Here is a 15,551-nt window from a genome sequence, read left to right as displayed (position 1 = left end):
TATTTTTATAGGGTTATTAACATTTCAAAGATGTTAGAGCTGTTTTGAAATTTAAAATAAGATTTATGGATTTGAAGAACAGGTAAAAAAACATTAATCTCATTTCTTCTGATTTGAAACCAAGAAGGTTGGAACAATTGAAAACATAAAGAGGTTATGGTGGAATAGAAAAAGTGATTCGAAAGAAAAGGAATAGAAGGTAATATCGACAAACTTTGAAAAATGTATGACTGACAAAATGGAAAAGCTTGGATTGGTCAAGTCAATGGGATATGAATGAAAGTGAGAAAGACTCAAGAAACAGGTATGTAGTTGTGGTATGTAGATTCTTGGGTACTTTATTTCTGGTCATTCTTGCTTTAATTCATTCATTCAATGTGCTCCATGCTCTTTTCAGTTGCTGAGGTTGTGGTGGGAACAAAATAAAGTGTATGTCTTCATGGAGTTTACTTTCTAGTGAGATTAGAGGAAGGTTGAAGTATCAGGAACTAATAGACCCAAAGGAGGGGAAGGAGAATGGGAGAGTCTTAGTTTCCTAGTGCTGCTGTAACAAAATACAAGTGGGTGGCTTTGAAGAACAGAAATTTATTTTTTCACCATTCTGAAGGTTCAAAGTCCAAATCAAGGTCTCAGCTATGTTGATTCCTTACTTACAGTCCCTGGCATTCCTTGGTTCTTTGGCTTGTAGGCAATCCTCATGTGGCATCTATCTTTGCTGGTATGTGTGTGTCACTGTGTCTAATCTGCTTTTTTTTAATAACTCAGAAGTGATTATACTTAGAACCCACTCTACTTGAGTATGTTTTAATTAACATAACAAGAAAACGGCAATTCCAAACAAGATTACATCCACAGGTATAGGGGGTATGTTTCCAACACACATTTTGGGTGGAGGGGGGGATACGAGTCAACCTACAACAGAAGAGAATAGTTCTTTCATAAGCACCCCATTTCCTTGAGAGTGTCTCCACTGTTCAGGGGGCCAACCACATGCTAAGCACATACTAAGTGCTTTCCCTTCCTTATCTCATTTAATCCTTACAGCACTCTCTGAGGCAGAGAGGAGTTCAACTGCCCACAGAGGCCATGCAGGCCACGGAAAGGTGCGTGGGGGTCTTGGCAAACCAGGGAGCACATAAATGCTTCTACAGGGGTCTCAGCTGCTCAGCTCTCTAGCAAGTTCTTGCTAGGTGGGAGTGGGGGTTCGCCAATGCCAGAGTTTTGTTCATCCAGAGAAGCCTCAATCTATTCTTTTTATTTGAAATCTTTTTCTTATTTGAAAAAATTTTTTTAATGTTGGATCAATTTTAGAAGCTAGTATGTGGCATTTGTGAGATGACATATGTACAAGTTTATTCACCTTGGGGTTGTTTGTGATAGTGAGAGGTCGGAAGCAACCTAAATGTCCATCAATGGTGGACTGATTCAATAAATTATGGTCCCTCTTAAGTGAACTACTCTACAGCCTCGGAAAGCAGCTCCTTATGTGCCAATAGGAAACAAGCTTTGTAACATCTGGCTACCAAGCTTCATGACATATTGTTAAGTGAAAAAAGCAGTGTGTGTGGTATGCTACTGTTTGTGTAAAGGTGAGAGAAGAATATACGTACATACATACACATCTATGCATATGTATGCATTTCTTCACATACAAATAGAATATTTTTGAAAGCATATATATGTGGTATTTCTGACTTATACTGCAAGGCTGGGCTGTTGTCAGCTCTTCCATGTGCCCTGACATCCTCTGTATCAGTCCAGGTTCCAGCAGGGATCAGAATCCCACTCAAAAGTTCAACAGAAGAAACTTTAATGAAGAAACTATTTACAGAGTTGTGGGAGGAGATAGGAGCCCTGATGGCACAGTGGTTAAGAGCTCGGCTGCTAACCTAAAAATTGGCAGTTCAAATCTACCAGCCACTCATTGGAAACCCTATGGGGTCACTATGAGTCGGAATTGACTGACGGCAATGGGTTTGGTTTGGGTGGGTGTAAGGAAACCATTAAGGGATGCTGAGGTACCTGGGTGGTACAAACCATCAACACGCTAGGTAGCTAACAGAAAGGTTGGAGGTTTGGTTCTAGTCCACTCAGAGGCACCTCAGAAGAAAGGCCTGGCGGTTCTTCAGTCTTTGGAAACCTTATGGAGCGTAGTTCTACTCTGACGCACGTGAGTCGCCATGAGTCAGAGTTGACTCAACGGCAACTGTTTTTGTAAAAATTTTTTTACTAGAGGCACCTGGAGAGAACCAACAGGGAGAAGAAGGCTTTATGAATCCTAGACCTGAAGGGGCAAAGGGAGGGAATAGTGTTACTTGAGTTCAAGCCGTGGAAAGGCCTCCTTCCCTTTCTGCAGGGGCTATCGTCATGGAGGGATCCTACCCTTACGCAAAGCCTGATGTGGAAGCGAGGAGGGAGTGGGGAACTAATACTCGAGTCTCTCTCTCGTCTTGCCCTTTGCTATTCTGCCCGTGTCTTCCGTTGGCCAAACCCAAACAGGAGCCAAATGACAAGGGGGCCTCATTAAATCAGCCTGCAAAGGCAGCATCCTGGGGCGAGGGCAGCAGGGCAGAAAGGGATCCAGAGTCAGGATGGCAAATGGAGAACAAATATCAGTGACCTCACGGGGGATCATCACTTTACCCAGAAAATGTTCTGGACCTGTCCTATGGGGTGGGGGTTGGGAGGAACCCTAGTCGTTGTCCTGCTTTTTTAATACCTAGTATTGGTGGCCATTTCCACTGAGCAGTTTTTCTATCACCTGTTCTTTTGAATAATCGACCTACCTTCTACTTTCTAAAATTTTAATTTTTTTTTTTTTTTACATTTCAAAATTTGAATTAATAATAATAATAAAAAAACCCTTCAAGGTTGACAAGGACTGGGATTGACAGTACTATGGCTTTTAGAAATCCCTGTTGTCCATTTAAATTTTAATGTTTCTATCATTTGTTCCTCAGTGTAAATTAACAGCCATGGCCGTGTGTTGGGTTTCTTTTCTGAAGTCAAGACTTTAAATTTAATTCAATAGCCGAGATTTACGGCGCTTCTATATTTCTCACGGCAGAATCAATAATGTGACTGAAGTGAAGAAGATAAAAATTTATGGTATCTTGCAATTTAATGGTTGAAAAGATGCAATTGGAGAGATCATAAATTGTGAAGGAGTTTATGCTTCATTGCGTCTGATTCAGTGCTCGCTGTTAGGACTTGATTTGTGGCTATTCACAAGGTGTGATTAATGATGTGATCGATGCTTGCTTCAGTGCAGTAAAGCAGTTGTAATGCTCTTCATTAGAATAAATAAAATAAATTGACTGAAGCTTTATAAAAACTGTGTAACATTTAAAATCTAAAATGTCATTTTTTTTTCCTGGTTACAATTTAGGTTTCTTCAGGCAGTTTCCACCTACATCTCATCACTCATTGTCATTCTTTTTGGGTATTATAGAAATCCATGTGGGTTTGGGTAAGCTTTATGCAAAGCTCACTGAAGAGAAAAAAAAAAAAAAGAGTTGAAAAGGACTGGCAGAGCAGGGACATTGTGGTGGCTATGTTTTGCGTCCTCCCTGTGTGCGTTTATCCTTCTTAAACACATGGAGTTTAAAGAAATCAAGGCAGAAAGTGACACTTCTATGCACAGATTGGCCAAAAAACAATAGAAGTGGATAGTTTTCCTTTTTTAAGTGTGGTGGCTACGCAAGCATCACCGTTTTTAAGAACCTGAATGGGCACACACTCAACCTTTTGGCAACATTTCTTTAATGCTGAGATTTTTGCTCGACATGCTTCTATTGTCAGTTCATGCTGTGATTCAAAAAAAAAAAAAAAAGTGAGCAAACAGGGAAAGGGCATGGTGCCCTTGCTGCCTTTGGAAAGAATGAAGTTAGTCTAGGTAGTGCCTCGAGGGCCTTGGTGAGTCGCTTGGGCTGAAGAAAGTTGCCTTCACACTGCACAGAAATGCTTTCCAATTTGGGGACCTACTCATCACAATTGTAAACCGGCTGCCTTGGTTTCAATAGTCAATTCCTGGCATGTACTAATGTCAATGAAAGAAAACTTTCGGCATGTCCTGGAGGGAGGTGCATGTCTCCAAAAGACATGTTTGCTGCGTTCATGACATGTGTTTATTTCATCTTTTTTATTTCCCAAATGCCAGAAATCATACGTGACATGGTTAATCTTACAGACTCAGACTGCTTGTAACTGACTTGTGGGTGCTTTGCTCCCAACAGTATTTGCAATCACAGATTTACGCCAGCTCCTGGAGCTGGCAAGCTTTTGTAGTGTGTTTCCAAGACTCAAACGAATTCCATTAGGATGAATCTGGAAATGCTTGATGTGGTGGCAGGTTCTGTTTTCCTTTTAAGTCAAGGCCTTAAAAGGAGAAGAGCCATGGGGGTAAGCCTTCTTGTTTTTCCTGTTACCGTGGGATTCTGCAAGAGTGTAGGGGCAGGGGAAAAGGCCTCATACATGGTAGTTCTCCACTTTAAGGCATTAATTCAACTGGCTTTCCAGATTTTCCTAGTTTCCCTCAATAGATTCCTAACTCATCCTTTGTCTTCAAAATGATTAAGCATAAAAGAGACTTAACTTCCAAAAATAGTTGCAAATTATTTGCCCTTGGCAATCCTCAATTGAGTGAATTTCCTTTTGAGTTGGCATCAAGATATTAAACAGGAAAGGAAGCTGCATTCAAATTTCCCAAGAGTTCATAGTATGTGTATTTTGGGGGCACTTCCTGAGTTACTTGAAATGTAAGAGCTGGAGAATACAAAGAGTGCATTGATTAAAAATGGCAAAATGAGGGAGGGAGTAGGAAGAATGAACAGATTTTGGATGAAATAGAATTGTTCACCTCTATGTGTGGGCTAGATAGCTGGGCTAACAAGCACAAGGGTTCAGTAGGGAATAAAGACTGCGGTATCCCACTGAAGCTGTTCCCTAAAGTTGGGAGATGAAGCAAACCTAAGTCCCAGGAGGGTAGGGTCGTGTCTGTCATGTTCACCAGCAGGCACCCAGTGTCTAGAGTAATCCCTGGCACATACAGCAAGCAATAAATATTTGTTCAATGAATGAGTGACTGCATGCATTTCTCTAAAGACTGCAGGCAGACTAAGTAACTAAGAAAATGTTAAAGGCCATCACTGAAAGCTGTAAAAATAAAGGAACCCGTTAGGATAAAGAAAATCTGAGGAAAATAGTAGGGGGAAAAAAACACCAGCAGAAATTTAAATATGTTGTTTATATAGGTTTAGGGATGTGGGTCTCAATGAACCATTGTGCTTGTTTGGCTGCTGTCTTAGTCTGGGTTCTCTAGAGGAGCAACACCAGTTCAACCTCTGTGTGTGTGTGTGTGTGTGTGTGTATGCATACATGCATACACAGAGAGATTTACTTCAAGGAAATGGCTCATGCAATTGTGGGGGGTGGCAAGTCCCAAATCCTTGGGTCCAGTGGTAGGCTAGAGACCTCTGCTGGCTCAGAGGGTTGCAGGGGCTGGCAAATCCAACATCTGCAGATCAGATGGCAGGATGGAGATTTCTAAATTTTTTTTTTTTATGTCCCAACAACTGGAGCTCAGGCAGCGAGAAGAGTGCAGGGTTGGAAGAGAGAGCGAGTTTTGCCAGAACATCCATTCATATGCTGGAGGCAGGCCATACCCCTAAGGAAACTCCCCTTTCAATTCATATGAGACCACGAAATGAGAGGTGATTACATTGCATTACATTATGGAAGAACACCTAGTCCAGTGTCTGCCAAACCACTGAGAATCATAGCCTAGCCAAGTTGACACCCAATATTAACCATCACGGCTGCTTATGACTTTCAATATACTTTAGCACTTTGGGGTAAAAACATTAGAATGAGAATTCCCAACCTTTTTTTGGAAAGGAAGGGAAGAGTGGGTATTGGCAGGGAAATTCTAGTTCAAATGTGTTGAGAAACTGATGGGAACTTTTCCATCAAACCTTTAGGGTAATTGAACCTCTCTGGCCCTGTTTTCTTATCTGTAGTATTGGGGATGGCAGGAAAGACGTTTCCTTGGGTCTCTTCCAAGTCTCTTTATCGCTATGCCTCTTAAGCTTCCTCCCGCTTCTTGGATCCCGAGTCCCACCCCACTACACAAAGATATATGTTTTTTCTCTCTAAGGATTTCCTTTGACTTCCCAAAGCACTGCTGAAATTTGACAATTCTCTAACCTATACCCTGGTGGTGTGGTGGTTAAATGCTACGGCTGCTAACCAAAAGGTCAGCAGTTCAAATCCACCAGGCGCTCCTTGGAAACTCTATGGGGCAGTTCTACTCTGTCCTACAGGGTCGCTATGAGTCAGAATTGTCTCGAGGGCAATGGGTTTTTAACCTATACCTAATGCATAATAAAATTGGCTGGAGACATATGGATTTACAATGAGAGAACAAAACAAAAGTTTAAACCCAATATTAGTTGGAACTGCACCTGGAGTGCACCAGCCATGGACTTCTATGACGAGGCCCCACCCGCCACCCTTGTTCCTTGGCACCCCTTTGTCCCCTTCATCCCGTGCACCCTGACCTGCCACCATAGTGAGGGCCTTTCTCCACACCCTTGTATCCAAGGGTAAGCCCTTGCTTTGCTTTCTGGACCCAGCCAAGTGGAGGAGGAAAAGGTAAAACCAAACCAAACAGCCCTGCTACAACTCCGCCCAAACCAAAAACAAACTTTCAACACAGGGTAGTTTAATTATCTCTTGCTCCAAATATCTCCATTTCGGAATAGGATTTTGGCTCTACATTTGCATAGCCCATTGAAATGTTTCATTTCGTTTTTGCTTTATTTGCTCCCTTCAAATAAATGCCTTCTGGCCCCCAGTTTAAGCCTCTGTCTTCAACAATAGAAAGAACCACCAAAACTTTGTTCACATTTGAAATGTCAGAGATTGCAGAATCAGCATTTGAGCTGCAGCCGTTTCACCAGCCCACCCCAATCACGTAGCTCTTAGTAGGATAGACAGTGGGGCTGCAGAAGGGCTATCTTGCTTTTCCAGAGAAAATTCCAGGAGTCTAGCCGTTTCTCACTTAGGAAAATCAGGTCTTTGGCAGGTGGGTTTCATGAGAAGTAATGACTTTGAAGTTTCTACCATGGTTTTGTAAAGAAGAGAAGAAGAGAAATATGCATAGCTTGTGGCTAAAATTTTCTCCTGGTCTCCATTCTATGTTGCTTCTAGTTTAGATGCATGAAAAAAATAAAAATAAAAACAATATCTAGATGGCTGATGTGTATCTCTATCCAGAAAAAAAAAAAATTAGCTGCACTACTTCTTTGCTGGACTTTTACCCTTTCTGCCATGTTTTGGCACTGGTAAGGTCAGAAAGTGTGATATTAACCTGCCAAAGTAGCCAAGGAAAAAAGATTGTTACGGTCTCTGAAAATAGAAAGTGCTACATAAATGCTTAATAATAAAAAATCTCAGTCACCAGATCATCTCCATTTTCCTTCTCTCTCTCCACTGAATTCTTTTAAAAATAATGTTTTATTGTGTTTTCGGTGAAGGTTTACATAGCAGTTTAGGTTCCCGTTGAAAACAATTTCTACACCAGTTGTCCAGTGACATTGGTTACATTCTTCACTATGCATAAACATTCTCATTATTTCTGTTCTGGTTGCTCTGTTTCCATTAATCTAGTTTCCCTGCCCCCTTACATTCTCATCTTTGTTTTAAAGTAATTGTTGACAGTTTGGTCTCTTATAGGTGATTTTTTAAGGGAGCACAGTGCTTACAGGTGATATTCATTATTTTGTAAGCCAATCTGTTATTTAGCTACAAGATGAGCTCAGGGGCTAGCTTTGATTCAAGGTTTGAAGGGTATATCATCAGGGCAATAGTCTCAGGGAGCCCTCCAGTCTCAAGCAGTCCAGTAAGTCTTTTTTTTTTTTTTTTTTTTTTAAGGAATTTGAAGTTCTGTTCCACATTTTTAATCAAGGCCTATCAGGGTCCAACTATTGTGGCCCTGATTAGAGTCGTCGGCAGTGGTAGCCAGTTGCCATCTAGTCCTTTTGGTCTCAGGAAAGATAAGGCCATCTCTCCATTGGATTTTGCTTATAATTTTACAAGTATATGTACATATATATTTGCTTATAGAATGTCATGAAATAAAAAGTTTGCAAAGCACTTTACGAAATACTTTCCCTTATGTGTTCTCATTTGGACCTCATAACAACTGGTGATCAACATTGGTTTATTAGAGCCATTTTACGGATGAGAAGACTGGCTTGCCTCTGGTCACCCAGCTAGGCTGTTGCTATCTTAGGACCCAACCCAGGCTCTCCAGGTCCTTCACTCAAGTTTACTACCTGGCACAAATACAGCACTCAGCCTTGAAAACTGCCATCCGATTCGGTGTAAATCCTTTCTGTGGTATCACAGAACAGAAATTCAGTCTGCTACCTTTTATAAATCAAAGGGATTCTTTAAAACACAGCTTTCCCAGAAGGTTTGAGCTAGTTCTCGCACAAACAGCTGTTTTATCAAGTGCTTTCTGAAAGCACGTGTCAGTTCCTCTGAGACCTGAGGTGATAGTTCACAGCGATTGCTGTCCTGCTTCCTTATAAAGTTGTCATCATGTGGGGGCAGGTCTGGAAGGAAGAAAAGGCCTCCACCATTCAAAAATTCACAAACCAGTCCTACTTTTTGTTGTTCGAGCTTGCCAAATCTCTAACCTGCTACAATGCTCAAAAATTCTTTAGGTCAGCCTGAGAGGTTGTCTACTTTCTAAGGGTGATGTACCTTCCCTTTAACCAATTCGTGCTTGTTTTTTTGACTTCTACAATAGAAACTTTCTTCCTAATTCTCTTCTTGTTCCATTTATTTTAGAAATGAAATTGCAAGTTCATTTTAACACCCTTTACTACCTCTATTTCAGTGGCCTCATTTTATGAGGCAAACCCCTATATGTTATATGATAAAATAACATCCAGGTCAGGCTGAGAACAGTCACCGAGAATTCCTCCTTGTCCTGCTTTTTCTAAGTGGCCAGCTGATGTTGGGGGCAAAGGCCCACGGGAAACCAGCCTCAGAGAGGCTGCATACAGGTCAGGCGTGTAGGGCTGCTCTCATTAAGGCTTCACGGTAGCTGCTGAATGGCTGGAGGCCTTCTCAGGAAGCTGCTTAGAAGATTGCCGAGGAACTCCTGCTGTTACACTTAGGAGTTTCTTTCCTTTTTCTCCAAGTTATCTCCTTATTAGAGAATCCTGCAAAACCGGGAGGAAGGAGAGGCGAATTTTCTGCCTAGCTTACAGTCCTTCTGTCTCTCATTAAGGCCTCTTTCTCGGTGTATTCTGTGATGTGAACTTGTGAACTCAGTATTGCGTACTTAGCCACCATTGCAAAACCAGCACTTAGAGATACCAAGTACCCAACAGCAACCCAGCGGCTCTCCGGAGGCAGGAACAAAAGCACAGCCCCGTCGTACTCTCCGTCTACTTGTCACTTTTTGCTGCTCATAGTTGATGGCATTTCGAGGAATAGGAATTGGACTAGGGGATGCATTCTTACCCATCCTTGAGCTCTATGCATCATGCGTGAGGAAGCACTTTTTGGTTTCTGAAATGAATTCTGAGCACTTAGTAACAGGGAACTGGGTTTTACAAATCAGTTATACTTTGAGCCACTATGGAAATCCTCAGGATTACCAGTGTTGAACACAGTCAATATGGGGCAATCGAGAATAAAAGGAAAGATTCCAGCTTAGGACAGTTCTGAGGAGCTAACTACTGGGATGGTGGAAATGGTTGAGGCTGGGGCTGTTCAGTGGGTGGGGATGGAAGGTGGAAAACATGTCATTCCAGATCTGTTGTACACTCTGGCTCATGTGACATGGTCCTGGACACGTCCTTCTGTACCATTTCTGTCTTCCTGGTGCAGTCTGCCTGATGAATCTTGAACTATTATGATCATGAGACTATTGCAGATGACCCTTAAGAATAGGGTAGGCGCCATCAAACTGCAGCAGGCCAAATTCAGCTCACTGCCTGTTTTTGTTTAAGAAAAAAAAAGTTTTATTGGAACACAGGCTCATTCATTTAGGTATTGTCTGTCTATGCCTGCTTCCCCACTACAATGGCAGTGTAGGTGGTCCTTTACAGAAAAGGTTTGCCAGGGGGCTGGAGAAGGACAAAGTGTGCTTAGTGGATTTAGAATCAAGAGATGGAGGGTTACATATACTGTGGCTTTGGAACAAATTACTCCAAAATTTAGTGGCATAAAACAACCATTTCTTATGCTCATGGATTCTGTGGATCAGGACAACGCACACCCAGCGTGTTCTGTCTCTGCTTCGTGATGTGTGGGGTCTCAGCTGCAAGACTCAAATGGCTATGGGCTGGAAAGGCTGGGGCTCCTCAGGCATCTCTCTCTCTTTGGTCTTTCTGTGTGATCTTTCCAGCATTTTTACGCGTTGGCTCAGGGCGTGTGTGTGTGTGTCTCTCTCTCTCTCACACACACACACACACACACACACACACAGACATGCCCATGTGCAGAGGTTGGGACAATCCCAGCTGAGGCGGAACAAGTCTGGTTTGGTTTTTACTAATCCGTCAGTATTCATGGGGATTCTATAGCGCATAACCACCTCGAAAAAGGATTGCAAAATTCGCCACATGGGGTAAGACCCTGACCCAGAGGATTCTTGCCTATTTACTCATCACTATCTGCCCTTCATTCATTACCCACAGTGACTTTCCTATTCTGAATATCATCCACCTGGAGGCTCTACCTGCAGGCACCCTGCCCTTATAGTCTAGGCGATACACCAACCAACCAATCGACTGTTTGCCACTGAGTTGACTCTGACTCATGGTGACCCCCTGTGTGTTAGAGTAGCACTGTGAAACCCTGAGTTTTCAATGGCTGACTTTTTGAAAGTAGAGCTCCAGGCCTTTCTTCCAAGGCACTCTAGGTGGACTTGAATCTCCAACTTTCTGGTTAAAGTCGAGGGCCCTTAACTTTGCACTACCCATGGGCTCTGGCTTCCTCCTGCCTTTCACGTCATCGTGTTCCCTTGGGTGGACTTTCCCTGTAGACTTGACTGAGCTCCTCAGTAGACCCCCAAACCCACGGTGTTCTTTCTCAGCTGGGTCCTCCTTCTCAGTGCCCTCTGCCCTTCTCTGGATTGATCTTTGTCCAGTCATATCTTTTAAGGCCATGTTCATGTTTTGTCTCTTCTAGGAGTCCTCTCCTCCATCCTGCCCCAAATGAACCCTCCTTTCTTGCCTGCAGCACGAATATGGTACTTAGCAAATGCTACCTTGTTCAGGATTAGGAACCCTGGCTCATGCTTGTTGGTATTTCTCTCACATTTACTCAACACTAAGTAAACATTCGTTGATGCTGATCTGCATAGTACATTTTTTCCCCTTAAATTTCAGGATGAGCCTGATGTGAGTAAACATATAAACTCTGTCAGTTCACATTAAAATTCACCTAAGTTTATCTGATATTACTGAGAAATAAAGTTGAGAGGCACGCTGCCTCATTCATCTGAAAACTGTAGATTCTGATCGGAAGCAAATGCAAGGTAATTTTATATTTCATAAGCAAGAGACCAAACCTTTACTTTTAAACTGTGTGAACAGACTCCTTGGTCAGTGCCTCTGCCTATTCCAAAACTATAAAATTGATGTTTTACAAGTAAAAGCCAAGAGAAAGGGCAGAATAAAGGATTGAGAAATGGGAATAGAGAGAGGTGAGGCAGAGCTTGTCTTCAGTGACTAAGAAACTCTTTCATCCTAAATCACCTCTAGTTTTACCTTGAAGAAAACAGCAACAGAGCTCATTGTTCAGGGGATTTTTCCATATATCCTTCTCACCTGTCCAGTTTAGGTGTGCTAGATAAACCATGCTGAACGTTTGCAGAAAGATGGTGTTTCTTATGTTGTACTCCTAAAGGAACTAATTTTCCTAGGTGCCTTGAATTCTCAGTTATTTTTCCAACAAAGTTAGCAATCAGTGTATCATGGAAAATGGGAAAAGATCATCTTTACCCCCTACACACACACACAAACTATTTTTGCCTAATTTGCCATTTCTGTGACTGGTATGTAATAGTTCCTCTCCAGATGGCTCACAGTTCATTAAGGGGTTGCTCAATTTATTGGGAACCAATCATGCATTTATACATTCTTTTATCTGAAGTGCACTTTTAAATGTTAGGCCATACACTAATCAAGTTGAACGTGATAATGAGAACACGTTCACATTGTTAAGGTAAATGACCCGATGCACTTAGAGTGAAGACATATTTGAACTACAATTTGCACTTCTTATCGCAATATTGAACAATCGCAGTGAGGTTGAGGATGCTGTTGGCAATGGCCTGGTGAGGATTTGATTAGCTTCACACTTAGAGCCAGACCCTCCTCGCTTCAGTGTCACTTTGTTTCTCATGACACTGAAAAAACAGAAGGAAGAGGAGGCAAAGTTTGGGACAAAGGAGAACTTGGGAGAATGACAAAGAATCACATTTTGGTAATTTCTGAGTAGTAGAGAGCAGAGCGGATGTGTGGATGACCCGTAATAGCTGAGAGCCTGAAAGCCATATGTATTTATGTTTGGAACAAACTTTGGTGCACAGTTTTCAATTAAGTGGAATTTGCTTGAAAACAATAATGAAGCCACACTGTAAAGACATCATTCGGGAGAAGCTGGAAATTTATCTATTTCTCCCATTTTGCCTTGGCTTCACCCCTCCCTATATTCTACTGTATGCTGGGACTGAGTCTGCTGAATCTCAAACCCAAGCAAAATAGGAGTTTGAATTGAACTGCTACACAAAAGGAGATGGATAGTTAAGGACTTGAGTTCTCTACTGTCATATAAACAAGGTGCTGAGCAAGTATTTTACAGCTGGTAGAGTAGGTCTGTAAACCTGAAATAACATGTCCTGGTGGCAAAGTCCCCCAGTTGAGGCCAAGCTGGACACAGGTATTCTCTGTGTGACCGAGGTTTCACTATCACTGTTTGATAGTTGAATGTACAGAAACCTAAAAAGAGCGGCATATTTGCTGAAGACTCAGGGTACTGTGATTAAGCCTTTTAGGAAGTAGATAAAGAGATTCTGAAACCCATTAAAGGAAATATAGAAGGCATGCCAAGTCATGTTTCTTGCCAGGCATTCAGTCATTATTCCTATACATATTTAGGTTGATAATACTCTCTTCTGATATTCTAGAAGAGAAGGACAGAATTTGCCCCCCACTCTCACCCTTTTTTTCTCACCCTACCCACCCACTTAACACCATTGTGCTTATTCGTTTTTGTTACAGATGTACAGATTGACAACCTTATAAGGGAATTTAAGTTTAAGTTATATTTCTGGACATTTTGGTTTGAGAACTAGTTAGTTTTGCTGTATCCATGCACATTCGACTAGGAAGAGAAGACAAAGAGGAATAAGCTGTGTGTGTGTGTATGTGTGTATGTAAGAAGGAGAGTGAGAGGGGAGAGAGAGAGCATACACACCAGAGAAAGACTAGCAGGCGAGAGAGAATAGAATTCATTTTCACACTAGGGAGCTTCTGGAACTAGTCTCTTTCCTTGTCTCTGCAATGTCGTGTAATTACCATCACCAGATAGCACTTGCCAAGCACCCTGGTGAGCTTGGCTCTGCTGACCATTTTGTACTTACTTAAACATCCTAATCATTGCTCAGTAGAGGCTTATGAGCTGATGATGAACTTCCAGTGAATCGAGATGAGGCCCGTCAAGCAACTGTGCTGTGTAATAGAACAAACATTAAACAGGCAGCGCTGTCCCTGGCTCTGCCCCAGTTTTCTCTAGGCCTTTAGGGAAGTGGACCATGATGCCTAAGGCTCCATCAACACTAACATTTTATCATTCTAATTTATTATGTTAGTTTCCACGTATGAATAAACCTCAAAATTCTAAAATAAATCAAGGAAATTATGATAAGGCTGAACATAGTGCCTCTCAGGTATTATCTCATTTCATTCTCATAACAACCCACAACTAACTGTTGGAATTTTTATGAGCAGATGAGGAAAATAAAGTACTTGTGGCCACATAGGAAGCCGTGGAGCTGGGGTTTCCACCTCCTTCGTCCAACTCCTGAGATTGTGATCATAACCACAGGGCTCTACTGCCTCTCCCCTTTCCCCAACCAATCAGAAATACCATCCGTTGTGTACTTTATGAATCAGCAGATCACTGAAGAATCCTGCCTTGAGTTGCTGCTCTATCTTAGGTCTCAGGGATTTACATGACATTTGATCTTCTGGTTGTTCCTTGTCATGGTTTCACCAACCATTAGCTCTAACACAAAAATGTCAATTGCACAATGCTTCAGATTCCTGAGAATTATCTAGTCACTAAATATGTCAGCTGTAATAATACAGCAGCTAATTATTCCTGAAACAGAAAACTGTTTATCAGATTGCCATTGATGATAAATCCGACCCAGACCATCCATTCTGTCTTGGCTGGAAATTCATCATTCCACAGAAAATGTTTTTGTTCTTTCTAAACATTCAGCCACCAGTTGGGTTTGTTTTCTACTTTGTGCATATTTCGTTGAAGTTGCTGCCTGTAAAATAAATAACCAGTCATAATTATTTATTTATGTACATATTTATGAAATGATAATAATCAGGTCTAATTGTCTGGGAAATTTCTGACAACTTGGTTTCCATGAAAGTTCATTAATTTGATCCTTGAGTTTTTTTATTCTTGAAGAATTTTGGTAAAAATATTTGTTCTAGAACAAGAGAGGTTCTGTTCTCTGCACGTCTGTTTCTGGAATCTCTATTCTGTTATATGGCCCTATTTGTCTACCTTTACAACAATACCACCATCTTGATTACTGTATCTTTACAATAAATCTTCAAATCAGGCAATGTTCTTCTTTTTCAGAGTTGTTTTGGCTGTTGTAAGTCCTTTGCATTTCCATGAATTTTATAATTTGCTTGTCAATTTCTGTTTATATATATATTAAAAAAAAAAAAAAGAAAGCCTGCTAGGATTTTGATTGGGATTGCTTTGAATCTTTAGATAAATTTGGGAAGGATTGACGTCTTAACACCATTGAGCTTTCTGACCCGTAAACGTGGTATCTCTCTCAATTTATTTAGATCTTTATAATTTCTCTCAGCAATGTTTTATAGTTTTTAGTACACAGGACTTTCTATCTTTTATCAGATTTATTTTTTTGCTATTATTATAAATGGTATTTAAATTTTTCCCCAATTGTTCTTTGCTAGTATATGGAAATACTGATTTTGTACATTGATCTGGTATCCTGCAACCTTGCTAAACCTACTTATTAGTTCTAGTAGCTTTTCTGTAGATTTAGTTGGATTTGATATAGATGATCATGCTGTATGCAACCAAAGGAAGCTTTACTTTGGTTTTTCTAATCTGAAAGTGCCTTTTATTTCTTTGTATTGCCTGACTGCACTGCCTAGAACCTCCAGCACACTGTTGAATGGAAGTAACAAAGATGGACATTCTTGTCTTGTTCCTGATCTTAGGAGGAAAGTATTCAGTCTTTTATC

General features: G+C 41.2%; 1 long non-coding RNA gene across 3 annotated transcripts in view; it reads left to right on the top strand.

Moving 5' to 3' along the window:
* Positions 1 to 15,551, top strand: part of LOC126077802 (uncharacterized) — a 161,336-nt gene that overhangs the window by 55,537 nt on the left and 90,248 nt on the right. The window contains exons 5-6 of one of the 3 annotated variants that reach the window (XR_007517858.1): positions 125 to 304; positions 657 to 718. The exons of 1 other annotated variant lie outside the window; for it this stretch is intronic. This is a non-coding gene — a long non-coding RNA (uncharacterized LOC126077802). Of the gene's footprint in view, positions 1 to 124; positions 719 to 15,551 lie in introns of all 3 variants that reach the window. One more of the 3 variants, XR_007517855.1, reaches the window with a different exon arrangement.

Source organism: Elephas maximus, chromosome 6 (genome assembly GCF_024166365.1).
Source record: "Elephas maximus indicus isolate mEleMax1 chromosome 6, mEleMax1 primary haplotype, whole genome shotgun sequence".
In the NCBI taxonomy this organism is placed as follows: domain Eukaryota; kingdom Metazoa; phylum Chordata; class Mammalia; order Proboscidea; family Elephantidae; genus Elephas; species Elephas maximus.
The sequence above is the reverse complement of the archived record's forward strand: the minus strand, read 5'-3'. Positions and strand labels throughout refer to the sequence as shown.